The sequence below is a fragment of the Puma concolor genome, chromosome D1 (assembly GCF_028749965.1).
Source record: "Puma concolor isolate L17-30 chromosome D1, mPumCon1.1.hap2, whole genome shotgun sequence".
Taxonomy (NCBI): Eukaryota; Metazoa; Chordata; class Mammalia; order Carnivora; family Felidae; genus Puma; species Puma concolor.
The window spans coordinates 63,695,515-63,711,156 of NC_141676.1; the positions used below are offsets into that span (position 1 = coordinate 63,695,515).

The window sequence follows — 15,642 nt, forward strand, 5'->3', positions numbered from 1 at the left end:
GAGCCTGATGAGGGGCTCGAACTCACAGACCGTGTGGTCATGACCTGAGCCGAAGTCAGACGCTCAACCGACTGAGCCACCCAGGCACCCCTCGACATATGGGAATCTTAAGAATCTCCAGAGGTTGCCCATTTCTATCAAGATAAATCTCAATTTCTCATCCTGGCATGTGAGTTTCTCATGTCATGGTTCCCAAATGTGAGACACCAAAACTGAGTAAGCTCTTGTTTCCCAGGATAAGACATACATAAATAGTGTTCCCATGCCAGGAAACATAGCTTCAGAAGATAACTGGGCTTAACACACCTAGAATTTAATGCAGTACTGAGAGCAAAGATCTAGGCATCAGTGAGCTCTGAGTTTTATTCTGGCTCTGACACTTTTGGTCTTTGTGACCTTGGATAAGTCACTGAACTTTAAGCTTGAATCTTTCCATATGAATAACTCTTCCTACATGGCAATATAATAGGACTTACCTAATGGGGTGGTTTTGAAGATTACATGAAATAATGCATAAAAGGTACTGGGCATAATGCTGGACAATTAAAAAAAAAAAGCTAAATAAATGGTAACTACTTTTGTTTTTAATAAAGCAAGTTGCTCATGCCAGATCAAAATAACAGGGGGCTTTTCCTTCTAAGCCTATTCACAATGGCAGAAACAAGGCGGTGCATTTCACTGGCCTCTAGGGTTACCTCTGGGGCTGTCTCAACCCATTGACTCTGGCTTCAAGAAGGCATTGAAAAAACCAAGCATGTTTAGAAATCTGTTGTTCATAGGGGATTTAGAAAGTATCCAACCTAGTCTATGCCCCCATCTGTCCATTTGACAGGCTGAGAAATTGAGGGCCTAAGAGGAAATTCACAGCCCCTGCTAAAGACAGAGGCCAAGCAAGTTAGTAGCAGAGTGAAACACAGAGCCCACTCCTTCCACGCTCCAAACTATACTTTTCTTGTATTATTATTATCATCACTATCATTGCATCATCATCGTCATCATCATCATCATCACTGTAACTGGTAAAGTTGCTGGACATAGTTTCATAATCTCAAATCTGACCTCTATTTTCCCTACTTTTTCTTCTTCCCCATTTTAAAAATAAAACAAAACAATAAAATACAAAGTCCTTTGTCTTGAGGCTTCACTTGATTTCATTCCCAGTAGATAAGCCATAAATAAACACAGTGAGTTAAAAATAAACCTCCTGGTGTGGCTATAACATCTTTTATTTAGCTGGTTTTTTTCCCCATCCTATGGATGGAATAATGCCATTCCTGACTCTGCTTGAACAGTTATTTATTGCAACTGAAGTCATTATACATGATGAGCTCTCTTATCCAGACTATCACCATGTCAGTAAAGACATTATTAGCAGGGAGATGTCTATCTACATATATATCTGTATCTATATGTTTATAAATAAATTTACATATAATAATATATATAAATAATAAATAATATGTATATACATATGGATATATATGTATGTATATGTATATATATACACATATGTGTATATATGTATGTGTGTGTGTGTGTATATATATATATATATATATATATATATATACACACACACATACACACACACACAGAAAGAGAGAGATAACAAAGGTGAGTTTTAAGCTAGGTATGACTTTTTCCATTCATGTGCTTATTTATCCATTCAGCAAAAATGACTCAGTACTTAATTGTTGCCAAGTTCAGTGTGGAATACTTGAAAGAAAGGAATAAATAGAACTTAGCCTCTGTCTCTATGAATCTCATAAGTCTAGTAGGAAGACAGGCAGTTCCTAAACTGTGTGATGAGATCAATGGAAGGAAACTGAAGAAGACTACCCACCTGGCCTAGAGGAGGTGGCTTATACAGGGTCATGTATCCATTGCTCACTTTGGCAATACATGTACTAGAAGAGAAACTATACACAGCCGATTAGAATTAGAAGAATTTTCTAGAAAGAGACTACTGTATAGAATAATTGTATTGTACAGAATAATCTAGACATATATTAAACTTGGGTTCCAGTCCTGGGCCTACCATCCCTTATATAAATGGACTGAGGCAAGTTAATTTCCTTCTCTACAGTAAACTTTCTAATTTTGAAAGTTACAAGTTTTCTTATGTTGTTTATAAGCCCCTTTCATCTCTGCAATTTTGCAGCTTGCTAGAATGTGTTCAGCTTCAGGTCAGGATCATGTCTTATTTATGTCTTTTATTTATGCCAGTTATTCCTAGAGCCTAGCACAGGTCCTGGCACTTGTAACAATACATGAATATTTGTGGAGTGCAATAAAATTTTAAATTGGATCCCTTTAGTTGAGTCAGTGAGTAAAATGGATGAGATACTTTAAAATGATGTCTTTAGGTTAGAATTTAAAAGCATGTTCAACATCACTCATCATCAAGGAAATACAAATCAAAACAACGAGATATCACCTCACACCGTCAGAATGGCTAAAATCAACAACACAACAAACAACAGGTATTGGCAAAGATGCAGAGAACAGGGAATCCTCCTGCACTGTTGATGGGAATGCGAGCTGGTACAGCTACTCTGGAGAACAGTACGGAGGTTCCTCCAGAGATTAAAAACCAAACTATCCTATGATCCAGCAATTGCACTACTAGGTATTTACCAAAAAAATTCAAAAATACTAATTCGAAGGGATACATGCACCCTGATGTTTATAGCAGCCTTATCTACAATAGCCAAATTATGGAAACGGCCCAAATTTCCATTGACTGATGAATGGATTAACACACACACACACACACACACACACACACACACACACACACACACACAGTGGAATATTACCCAGCCATAAAAAATGAAATCTTGCCATGTGCAGCAAGAGGGATGGAGCTAGAGAGTATAGTGTTAAGTGAAATAAATCAGTCAGAAAAAGACAAATACTATATGATTTCACTCCTATGTGGAATTTAAGAAACAAAACAAATGAGCACGGGATGGGGGGTTGTGGGGGGAGTGAGAAAGGGAGGGAGGGAGGGGCAAACTGAGAAATAAACTCTTTTAACTATAGAGAACAAACTGATGGCTACCAGAGGGGAGGTGGGTGGAGGGATGGGTGACAGGTGATGGGGATTAAGGACTGTACTTGTTGTGATGAGCACTGGGTTATGTATGGAAGTGTTGAATCACTGTATTGTACATCTGAGATGAGTATAACACTGTACATTAAATAACTGAAATTCAAATAAAAACTTAAAATTTTACAAGCCCATCTTTAGCAGACCATGTGACTTTTAAACCTATGAAAATCATGTTCTAAATGAAGATACACAGCAAATTCCCATTGAAAATGAGAATGGTAGTGTTTGAGGGTGGTGACGATGCCAATGAGAATGGGAATAGAATGAACCTAGACCCAAATGTCTACCACTGGTGTTCTGGAGCAATAATTCATCCTCACTTGAAGACTGCTAGCTACACATTCTTTCAGGGCAGTAAAGAGTTCAATAAGTAGAGAGGTAGGTACTCAGTGAACATCTTATGCTGAAGAGTAAAAATAACAAAGTATCAGAAGAAGTGAAGGTTTTCATTCCTGCAAGATAAGCACTAAGAGGGTGAGAAGCAAAGGGCCAAAATCATACAACAGTGAGGCTGGAGGAGCTTCAGAGCAGAGCTCCTGGCCATACAGTCATGGAGCTAAAGGTCATGGTGTCCCTTGGATGCTTCCTGCCCTGGGGATGACAAGGGTATAGATGTCAGCCTCTTGTCACCAAAATTCCCTCTCTTCACGGATGAAAGGTCCTCGGTTTTAAAAAATTCCTTACTGGGGTGCCTGGGTGGCTTAGTTAGTTAAGTGTCTGACTTTGGTTCAGGTCATGATCTCACAGTTCATGCGTTCAAGCCCCAGGTCAGGCTCTGTGCTGATAGCTCAGAGCCTGGAGCCTCCTTCGGATTCTGTGTCTTCTTTTAGACCTCTCTGCCACAGCCCAAGTGCCTAACCAGTGTTCTTTAGCAGGATGGAGGGCCACAGGAGGAACCTGAGATGTCCTGACTAGGGTCCCATTTTCTTATAAAGGAAGCCCAAAGATAGAGTGTGTGTGCGTGTGCGCACGCGCGCGTGTGAACACTTATTTGCCAGCAGATGGCCTAGGAAGTTATTTTTACCACCTCTACAGCTCTGAATACCCTTCCATAAATGAGCAAACCAGGGTAAGGTTGTTCTGAGTACTAAACAAGATTATTCAGGTGAAGTAACTGGCACATGGAAAGTTCCTGATTAGAGACAACTTACACTACAGTCAACCCACATTCTCAGCAGAGGATTCTGTCTGCTCAAGGGCAAGAAGAGCAGGAAAATGGAGGAACACAAGAAATTGACTGGGAGCTGGCCTAAGTTAATGTGTGGAGGGGAGGATGGAGACTGAGTGATGGGCCTCAGACAGGGATCTGTTGGACATTCTGGCCTCCCAGGGCATGAAGCGGTCAGAGACATCAACATTTATTGTAACGAAAGCATTTGGGGTTTCCATCTTCGAGGGAAGACAGGTCCTACTTCAGAACCTTCATAGCAGATGTATGGGTCTAGGGCTCCAGGCTAACACTGCTGCCCCTGCTGCTCCCACTGACACCGTGGGTGCCGCAGGTAGTCCATTGATGGAGCACCGACTGTATGCCAGTCATTGTGATACATCCTGTGCGGGCCTTTATTTCACCTCATCTGCACAGTTATACCTATGAGGGTAGATAGGATTATAATTGCTGTGTTACAAATGAGAAAACTGATATTCAGAATATTTAATTTACCAAGGTCAACGGTAAATGCAGTAAGTGGCAGAATCAGGACTCAAACAAGGTCTGCTTTGCTTTGATCCTATTTATAACCACTGTGCTGGTCTCCATGGCAGCATAACTTGAAATTTCTCACATGAGTTGGGATCAGGTGGGACAGGGTGAGGCTATTACTGCATCATCACTTGTCTGTACCATAAGGTGTTATACTTTTTTCTATAAAATCAAAGACATTGCATTTCACAATCTATCAGAGATTTGCATATTTTCTTCAATGATGTTTTGGCAATTACTTAGAAAGGCACATTTAATTTGTACCAATTAACCATATTGGCCAACAGAGGAACTAAGTATGCACTGCTTTTCCCATGTTAGGAATTTGTACTTAAGATAACCCATGAATGTATGCTGTATCTGCAAGTCTTATTGCAGAAACCTGTACTGTACCAAGATTCCTTCCTCACCCTGGCCACAGCCAATTGGCCATGGATGGCTAGCTGACCCAATGAAAAACAAAGTCTGGAAGCCTGCAGTGAAAACCAATGGCAACCTTCACTGGACAGTGATTGGATGACTCATTCATGTTTCCTTCCTTAGTGAATTTGGATTCTCGGAGAGAGGGAGGGAGGGAGGAGGTGAGGGAATGAAATACAGAGAGATGGGAATTTATTACCCATGGTGGCAGATTCAATTGGTTCCAAGACATAAATGGGCAAGTCACCACAGTGGTGGTCATTGATGCCTTTGCTGTGCCAGGCAAGGGGACCACCTCAGGTCTCTGAGGGAAGTCTCTCCTCTTTGCATGCAATATTTTGGGATTCATGCTCTACCTCAAACTCATGCCTTTAGAATTTCTGTTTACACGCATGGCTTCTTCCTCCCTTGACATTGGGAGTGCAAAGGCATCCCTCTGTCTCATGCATAATCCAATCCAGCCCACTAGAGCTACAGCAGGCCACATAGAGTTTGAGACAAATGACTAAACTAATAATGATGTATTTGCCTGATGCTGTCCTCTCTACTTAGATCTCCACCAAAGACTTAGAAAGCTAGCGAATTGAGTTTTCCAGGATTCTGTTTCCTGGACAAAGGAAGAGTCATATCACCATTGTTGTACTAATGATGCAACTGAGGCACAGAGAGGTCAGTACACCTGTCAAAGTCACATTTGAAATCAATCTGTCTCCTGACCTCTTTGCTCCTTCTGTAGCAGCACGTGGCCTCTGGCTCTAGATTGGCATATGCTTGCTGATCTTTGCTCCTCGTAAGGGACTAAGGAAGAAACAAATCTATGCCTCCTTTGTTCCTCCAGCCAGAGATTCCATTTCCACTATCACTCTATGGTGACCCAAATGGGTCAACTTTCCTTCCTGCATTAGACCTCTCTGCCACAGCCCAAGTGCCTAACCAGTGATGTCCTTTAGCAGGGTGGGGGACCACAGGAGGAACCTGAGATGTCCTGACTGGGCTCCCATTTTCTTATAAAGGAAGCCCAGAGTAGGGCAGCTTATATGTTTTTAACTATTTACTAACTGTTGTCATGAAATAGAATTGCTAAGATAACTAATGCTACAGATGTCTTTTGGTTTGTAATCACTTCTACTCGTATCATCTCAGAGATGAATTCATTGAGATGTTCCTTAAATATCTATTTTGAGTCAGGTCCCATATCATCTGCTGAGAATACAGGTATAAAGAGACCAAGAAAAAACTTATCCCTTCGCAGTAGGCAAATGATTTTCCAAGAGAGAGATCTACCATGTTGGCTTCTGCTTTGATTAGTCTGCTGTGGTAGGAGGGTCCCGAGGAGACTGCATATCTTCTGTTCCCAAGGTTTCAGGGAAGTTGATGAAACCACTCTGCATGAAGCAACACCAGAATTGATTTGTTGAGGGAAGGGGAGAAGGCAAACAGGAGAAGCATAGGAGAGCAGGAGGAGGTGACGGCAATGTGCAGTGGGATAAGCTGCGGCCTTGTCCCAGGTCTCTGCAAATATGAAATGGAATTGCTAAATGCACACAATGGTTGGAGTGGATAAATTTTATTTGTGGAAGCTGGCGTAGGGGGTTGATAAGGAGCAAAGCAGGGGCAGTGCTGACAGTGCCAGAGTTTGGGGAAGGGAGGCACCCCCAGGTTTGGTTTTCAAAGTAAAAGCAAAGCCTAGTCCAGGCCTTCAGGTAGTTCATGAGCCAGGAGATCCAACAGATGTCTAGATGTTTTGATAACACAGCAATGACTCTCTAAGATAGAGGTGAACATGGCACACACAGCCCCTCAGGCCATTTAACACTGCTTGGTGAATACACAGGAGGAAGTGACATTCAAAGGTGCACTGAGGATGCAAAGTCTCTGAGTGGACAAGGGGGAGGGCATTCCAAGGAGACAAATTATCATGTGCAAAATTATCAAAGCAAAAGAGCGCCAAGACTCGGGGAGGATTCCTCATACCCAGAGAATGGGGTACAAGGCAGGGTGGAGAGAAAGTAGCTAGAGAGATGAATGGGGGCCATATCTCAGGCAGGGGGCTTCCCGCCATGCGATGGGGCACCACCAGGAATCTTACAGATGACAGTTTTGGAACCTCCAGGGACGTGAACTCTTGCTGTGAGAATGACACTAAGCTGATGATGTGCACTGAAGAAATTCAAAGTCCAGTTGAAGCAATGAGGCTTTGAGGTAAAATGGAACCAACTGCCTGGGCATGGGGGAGAGTAGACAGAATCCCCTCTCTCCCTCATCTGGGATGCTTAAAGGTACTCACAGCTGAGTCAGGGGCCTGGTGGACATCAGTGAAGATCGCTATCAGAACATGCTCCATGGCCCAATGCACATGCATTACATATTGCTGTAGGAAAGGTTTTGGCTGTCAATGTTCCATTTGACATGGTACATCCATGGTATAGATGCTGTTTCTCAGTAGGAACTCTCTTCCTGCACCAGAGAAACAACAAATGTGTTCTCTCCCCCTTGGGCAGCAGGAAGCATGGAAGTTCCCTCCACCTTGCTCTCCAGCATCTGTTCTCAGATTCAAACTTTTATTTGAATATATAGTATGGGCCACACACTTGATGAGAAACACTTTCATATCGATTAATTCATGTATTCCTTTCAGCAACCCTCAATGGTTATTGGTAATTCCTCATGACTATTATCTCCATGCTAAGTGCAGAATCTGAGGTGCCAAGAGGTGACTTGGTTCAATAATGGGGTAAGAGAACCAGGTTTTGAACTCAGAAAAATCCAGGGCTTCACATTTCCTCATGAGTCCTAGAGCTAGCTGGGAGGCAAAGTAGTGCTGGGTCTAGAAAAGAAGATAATATCACAGTCTCTTACCCTCTAGAAGTTCACTGACTAGACGAGAGCTAGGCATGCAATCACCCATTATAATGGTACACTTCTCAGAGGCAGGTACTATTATTATCCCGCATTTACAAATATGGAAACTGAGGCACACAAAGTTAAGTCACTGGCCCCAAGTCCTATAGCTAGAAAGTAGAAGGCAGGACACCAATGGTGGCTATTTGGCTCAAAGTCTGTGGATAGCAGTAGGCTGGTGCTCTGACCTTGGGTTGGTGACATCATGTTACCCCCTTCTATAGGAACTTGCAACCCCTCTAGGTCTCTCTCCTACAGTGGTTCTCAGCCAGGAGATACTGTGCCACCTAAGGGCATTTGGCAATGTTCGGAGTCATTTTTGACTGTCCCAACCACGGAGGGGAGTGTTGCTGGCGTTTAGTGAGTAAAGCTCAGACTGCCATGCACAGAACAGCCACGCTAACAAAGAATTACCCATGTTAAAATGTCAACAGTGCTGATGCCGAAAACCCTGCTCTATAAGAATACCTATAAAGGCTACTCTAAGTGATGGCTTCTTGGCAGTCTTGCTAAATGGTGAGCTCTCTGTACCTAGCACAGAGCTGGGCATGTAGTGAGATCTATGAATGTCTGTGGAGTAAGATATGAGTGAATGACTAAAACATGCAGTTCAGACTGTATCATATGATTCTAGCTATTATTCTTTTATACAGGGGTTATTATTATCTTTTTAATCTGCAAAAGCGAACCAGGCATCACTATTTCCATTCTCATAGTCCAGTATGGAGATGTCAGAGAAACATGCCTCAGGCAGAAAGTGGAAGTGCATCAACAGGGCATCCACTGGACAAAGGAAGCATAGGACTCAGGCCTCTAGGAGTGTCCCTTTGCAAATGAGGCAGTGGTTTGAGAGCTATAGAGTACCCTTAGATTTTCACTTTGAATTTTTCAGATGTGTGAACTCAATTAACATTTGGAATCGGTTTAGAGATTTCGTGATAATAAGAGGTATCTCCCTCCCCATTTCCCTGCTGCTCTAGTCCAAGACTGGTTTCCCTAGATCCTCCTTATCATGGATATCCAAGATTGGAACTGGAGGAAACAGACAAAAAAGTACCGACTTGCAGACTAATTAATTAAAGGCCTTGATAAATTACAATGTCATTTATTGCTCAATTATAGTAATTATTTCATCCATGTTTTTAGCACAATTATCTCCCCTTCCTCCGCATGGTTGCTGATTCCTCCTTAAACTGCTCTCTATTAGTGTGTTGGTGTTTTTCTTTGCCTCTGAATATCCTTTGGTGGAAAGAGGGAAGATATTAAATTACAAATAAATAAACACTGATCCACAGAACACTGACGCAGTGGCTACCTCCATTTTACACGTGACTAAAATGAGTCCTGATAGACAAAATGACTTGCCCAAGGGATGGAGAATGCCATCAACAGACCTAGGAAGGGGTCTTGGGCTTTTGGGGTACAGCTTACGTTGAGAGCCCATAGCAAGTAATATTTATGAAGTAGAGTAACTTTCGGCTCTGAATCTCTGATAGTTATTTTTCTGTTACTTGTTTGGCTGGCTTCCTCCAAGACCCATGGAACATTGTTGGAAGAGTACCACAGATGAGTAGAGCGTTCTTTCTCTTCTCTGCTCAGAATCAATTTTCACGTCCACATTTAGAGCAATGACAGGAGGAATGTGGCACTTCCCTCCAAATTTCTTTTCCTTAAGAGGCAGAATGGCACAGTAGAAGAAAACAGAGCTCTGGGGACTGAGACCTGAGGCTTTATCTGGGCTCCTAGTGCATCTGACCTTGAACACGCTCTCAATTCTCTGTGAGAATTTCAAGTTTCCTCACTCGATCAAACACCCATGCTGACAGCCACCTCATATGGTTGTTGTGGGAACTGAATGTGGATACTAATGGTACAGCACAGGCCATAGTATCATCCACAGAGGAGGGGCCCGTGCACAACTTCCTGGTGACCTTTTAAGAACGTGGCATGCACTGATTCTTCGTTTCTAGAGGAAAATAGTAAATGTGACTTCCCACTATTCCAGCTGAGAAAGCAGGGTCAAGACTATTTATTTAAAGAAGGTGAGGCCAATATGGAAAAGTTACGGTGAATTTGGGACCTCTAGTCTTACCATAAGTAAAATCATCATCGTGCTGTAATTGCTTCTGCCGGTATGGTGCTCATCTTTGCAATCACCCAATTAATCCTCTCAACGAGACCTCTGAAGTAGTCCCCTGAAGCAGTATCGTCTTTGTACAAAGGCGGAAACCAAAACTTTGAGAGCCGAAGCGTATAGCTCACGGTCACACAGTGGGGTAGGGGAGCTGCAGAACTCAGGTCTGGAGTGTAGTGCCAAGAAGACCCTCCAGTTCTTCCAAATTCTGGCGCCATCCCCTCATGTACACCCGAAGCTGGATTTTTAAAAACGGGAGCTTCACAAACAAGGGAGGAAGAAGATTCTTCTTCCGCCTCTCAAACAAAAGGAACCCACAGACTCACATCTGCATTGCAGGGCAAGGAATCAGAAGTTGACATGGAGGGGGCGCCTGGGTGGCTCCGTCAGTTAAGCGGCCGACTTCAGCTCAGGTCATGATCTCACGGTATCGTGAGTTCTCCTGAGTTCGAGCCCTGTGTCGGGCTCTGGGCTGACCGCCCAGAGCCTGGAGCCTGTTTCACATTCTGTGTCTCCCTCTCTCTGTCCCCATTCATGCTCTGTCTCTCTGTCTCAAAGATAAATAAATGTTAAAAAAAAAAAATTAAAAAAAAAAGTGGACGTGGAGTGATGTAAGTGGGCTAGTGTCCCACCCTGCAGTGCAGCGACACCTCGGCTCTGCCCGTGTGAAGTGTGTGTCCGTAAAAACAGGTACGGGTTTGAGAACTGCGTTTAGAGTGGAAAGTATGGAGGAAAGAGGTTCAGTACCCCCATGTTAAATGTCACTTTCCTAGCTTTCCTTTTGTTGTTCACTGGGACCTCCTTGATTGCTGTATTTGTATTGTGTATGAATAGATGAGTGAGTGAGGATACACACACACACACTCACACATACACACCTTTCTGGGGATTGGGTCATATATGACGGACATTAAAATTTTGTAAATTATGGAAATATAAGAAGAAGAAAAAATTACCCATCAGCCCAATACCCTAGGAAACTCAGATCAGGTTTATATTATGATAAAAAGGAAGGGAATGCATACTTCCCGCCTTTACTAGCTTCAATATCTGTACTATCTCACTTAATCCCTATAGCAGCACTGGAAGACAGATAACATCTTCATTCCCACAGGTGTGAAAACTGAGGTACAAGGAGACGGATCACGTCCTCTTTCTTCTAAGTTTATTTGTTTATTTTTGAGAGACACAGAGACAGCACTAGTGGGAGAGGGGCAGAGAGAAAGAGAGGCAGAGAATCCCAAGCAGGTTCCACACTGTCAATATGGAGCCCGCTGCAGGGCTTGAACCCACGAAACTGAGAAGTCATGACCTGAGCTGAAACCAAGAGTCAGATGTTTAACCGACTGAGCTACCAAGGTGCCCCAAGACATGTCAAGCTCTTAAGAATGACACAGTTAATCAAGGGAAAGGCTGGGACTTGCCCTCTCACTCCAACATCCACAGTCTTAGCCATACTATTCCACTGTCTCTCCTGAAGATAGGTGTGAAGCCAGAGAAACCTGGATTCAAATTCCCACCCACTCTTTTAAGTTTATTTATTTATTTTTGAGAGAGACAGAAAGAGAGAGTGTAAGTGGAGGAGCGGCAGAGAGAGAAAGGGGGGGGAGAGAGAGAGAGAGAGAGAGAGAGAGAGAGAGAGAGAGAATCCCAAGCAGGCCTCTAGCTGTCAGCATAGAGCCCGAAGTGGGGCTTGATCCCACACACCGTGAGATCATGACCTGAGATGAAATCAAGGGTCAAACACTCAGCTGACTGAGCCACTCAGACACAGCTCCCCACTCTTATTAGATGTGCAAACTTGTGCAAATTATTTCATTTTCCCGAGCCTTAGCTACTTTCTCAGTTAATTTCATAATAATTTCATAATAAATGTAGATTTTTTTTCCCCCAAGTTTGGCAAAGTATTCAATGTAAGCAACGGTGTTTTGGAGGGGACTAAGAATGGTTTGGTGGTCCATTATGCTGCAGTGGGAGGAAAGGAACCTGTCTGTGTGTGCCAGGCAAAGTGAGCAGACAGGGAAAACTGAATGGCATGGGAAAAGTGTGCCCCAAACTGTCCGCAGGGAATTGGACCCTCCTTGGTAGAAGCAAAGAAAGAGGAAGCCCCTGGAAATGTAAAACACGAGGCAGCCAATGACAAGAGCCTCAAACACAGACCCTGCAGTGTGGTATGTGGATCAAAGTGAATGCATCTACAAACAAACAGGTGGGGGGAACTGGGCCCACAGTCCTGGTCATTAGGATGACAGTGCCGTGTGCAGAGTGACCGCTCTTCCTTACCGTGTGCTCTTCTCTTCATACTCTGGAAATAGACTGAATGGACCACAAAATGTATTTCAAAAGACAGCCCATCTGTGGTGAGAATAGAAACCTCTTTTAGGAACCTTTATCTTTGTACAAAGAGGCCTACATTTCATAAAAGTGGTAAGAGTGGAATGATTCTCCTTGGGTGGAATTCTGATTAGAAAATAAACCTGAATTGTTTGTTTGGAGTGTGTGTGGGAAAGACGGGAGGGTAAGTGAAAAGGAATATCCAATGTAGCTGACTCTTTGGTTTCCTTGAAGAATACTCAAGGGGCATCCCACACTGGAAGCTCTATACTTAGGGAAGGCAACAGCTCTTTTTCTGGATTTCTTTTTGAAGGGAGATTAAGGGGGGCAAGTATCTAATATTCTGTGAAGTGTTTGGAGTATGATGGACAGTATCTTCCTAAGAGCGTCCTGTGTCCTATGAGTCATTCTAAGAAAAGGGGGCTTTAGGGTCATAAAGATTTGGCAAAGAAATATACTGCTCTACCCAAAGACTCATAATGCCCTGGTACCTTTAGACCTTTGGAAGGTCTCACAGCAACCACAAAAACATTTTTTCCCCAATTTTCTGCTTTCTAAATATATGTGATTCATACACATTTTTGGGTGGTGCATCTCACACACTTTAGATAAATGTTCATAGCACAGTCCCAAGAATTAGGAATCCTGAAGTTTGGTCCTGCTTTGATTTTAACTTGCTGTGTGATACTAGGCAAGGGATTCTTTGTCTCAGTTTACTTACCTAGCAAATGAGGATAATAATTTTGGCTCAGCTTACCTCAGAGGGTTGTGGTGTACATAAAATGCTGTCACTGAACACTATGCTATACAACGCTATCATAGCTTTCAAAAAGTTAGAAATAATATATTAGTGCAACATGTTATCCTTCTTCGTAATTATATGATTCTAAGAAGGACTTAGGCAACAAAAGCAAAAATAAAGAAGTGGGGCTATGTCAAAGCAAAAAGCTTCTGCACAACAAAGGAAACAAATGAAACTGAAAGGCAGGCTACTGAAAGGGAGAAAATATTTGCAAATCTGATAAGAGGTTAATATCCAAAATATATGAAGAACTCATATAATTTAATCATATGGGGAAAAAAAAACAATCTGATCAAAAGATGGGCAGAGGATCTAAATAGACATCTTTACAAAGAAGACATACAGATGGCCAACGGGTACATTGAAAGGGTGCTCAATATCATCAATTGTCAGGAAAATGCAAATCTAAATCATAACGAGATACCGGCTCACACCTGTCAGATGGCTAGTACAAAAAGACAAATAACAAGTGCCAGCAAGGATGCAGAGAAAAGGAAACCCTCTTGCACTGCTGGTGGGAATGTAAATTGGTACAGCCACTATAGAAAACAGTATGGAGGTTCTTCAAAAAATTAAAAATAGAACTACCATATGATCCAGAAATGCCACTTCTGGGTATTTATAAGAAAATGAAAACATTAATTAACCCTAAAAGATTTATGTACCCTCATGTTCATTATAGCATTATTTATAACAGTCAAGATATGGAAGCAACCCAAGTGTCCACTGATGGATGAATGAATACAGAAGTTGTGGTATATGTGTGTGTGGTATAATGGAGTATTATTCAACTATATAAAAAAGGAATTTCCCACTTGAAACAACACAGATGGACCTTGAGGACTTTGCACTTCATGAAATAATTCAGATAGAGAAAGAGAAATACTGTATGATCTCACTTATACGTAGACTCTAAAAAAACAAACAAACAAACAAACAAAAAAACCAACCAAAAAACAGAAACACAAGTCACAGATACAAAGAACAGATTGTTTGTTAACAGACATGGAGTCCTAGATAGCTGGTGGGACAAAATGCGTAAAGGGTATCAAAAGGTACTAACTTCCAGTTATAAAATAAGTCCTGGGGATGTAATGTACAGCATGGCAACTATAATTAATAATATTATGTTGCATATTTGAAAGTTGCTAAGAGAGTACATCTTAAAAGTTCTCATCACAAGAAAAAATATTCTGTAACTATGTGTGGTGGATGGATCATAAGTAGACTTATTGTGGTCATCTCACAATATATACAAAGATAGAATCATTACATTGTACACCTGAAACTAATATAATGTTGTATGCCAATTATTCCTTAATAACAATAACAATAAGAATAAGAAGACTATATTTTACTCACACGTGAAAAGGTGATTTAGAAAACCATTTTTTTAATGTTCATTTATTTTGAGAGAGAACATGAGCAGGGGAGGGGCAGAGAGTGAGAGAGAATCACAAGCAGGCTCCACACTATCAGTGCAGAGCCTGATGTGGGGCTTGAACCCACAAACCATGAGATCATGACCTGAGCCGAAATCAAAAGTCAGACACGTAACCAACTGAGCCACCCAGTCACCCTGAGAAGGTGATTCTCATATTATCACAGCAGAGCCTAAATGACCCAGGCTAATGTAGTGATGTTACTGTACTAATCCCTTACAGCTTTATTGTCTTCATCTATAAAATGCAGATGGTCATTAATTCATTGCAGGGTTATTATAAAATAATATGCAAAAGAGCCAAGTGTAAGTATAGTACGTTCAGAAAAAAGTAATCAATTCATTTTACCTCCTAGTGACTTTCTAGGAATATTAAGTATTGTTTATGATGAGTTTATCTAAAATTATACTGAGATTTTAGTACTATGACAATAATAAGAGTAAGTGTTATTCTGTTTATTTTCTATGTGCTAAGCTTTTCACGTTGATATGATTTGTTCAGAGCAGTCAAGTAACTTGACCAAGGTGTAGTCAGGTAGAGGGACGAGCCGAACTAGATTCCAGACGTTTTAGACTCAAACGCATGATCTTAACCTACGAGATCGCTCTACCTGGCTCTACTTGAAAAGAAATTGCCATTTATTTCCCAATGTGAACATTTCTTACTTTCTCCTTTGTTTAGTAGGATGAGGCCTTGACCAGAATGCTGGAGACGCCCAGGAGGCAGGAAGCCATTCTGCGTACCTATTCTCCTTTATGAATATTGATGATTTGGGGAGAAGTGACTCTGCTG

At 41.9% G+C, this 15,642-nt stretch overlaps 1 protein-coding gene and 1 long non-coding RNA gene across 12 annotated transcripts in view; both read right to left on the reverse strand.

Annotated features, from left to right (window-relative positions):
- TENM4 (teneurin transmembrane protein 4) overlaps positions 1-15,642 on the reverse strand; it is a 2,941,751-nt gene that overhangs the window by 1,149,253 nt on the left and 1,776,856 nt on the right. The window lies entirely within an intron of this gene.
- Positions 9,228-10,671, reverse strand: LOC147576782 (uncharacterized). Its single transcript, XR_015241457.1, has 2 exons — positions 10,231-10,671; positions 9,228-9,377 (listed from the first exon to the last, which is right to left on the reverse strand). It is a non-coding gene; the product is annotated as an uncharacterized LOC147576782 (long non-coding RNA).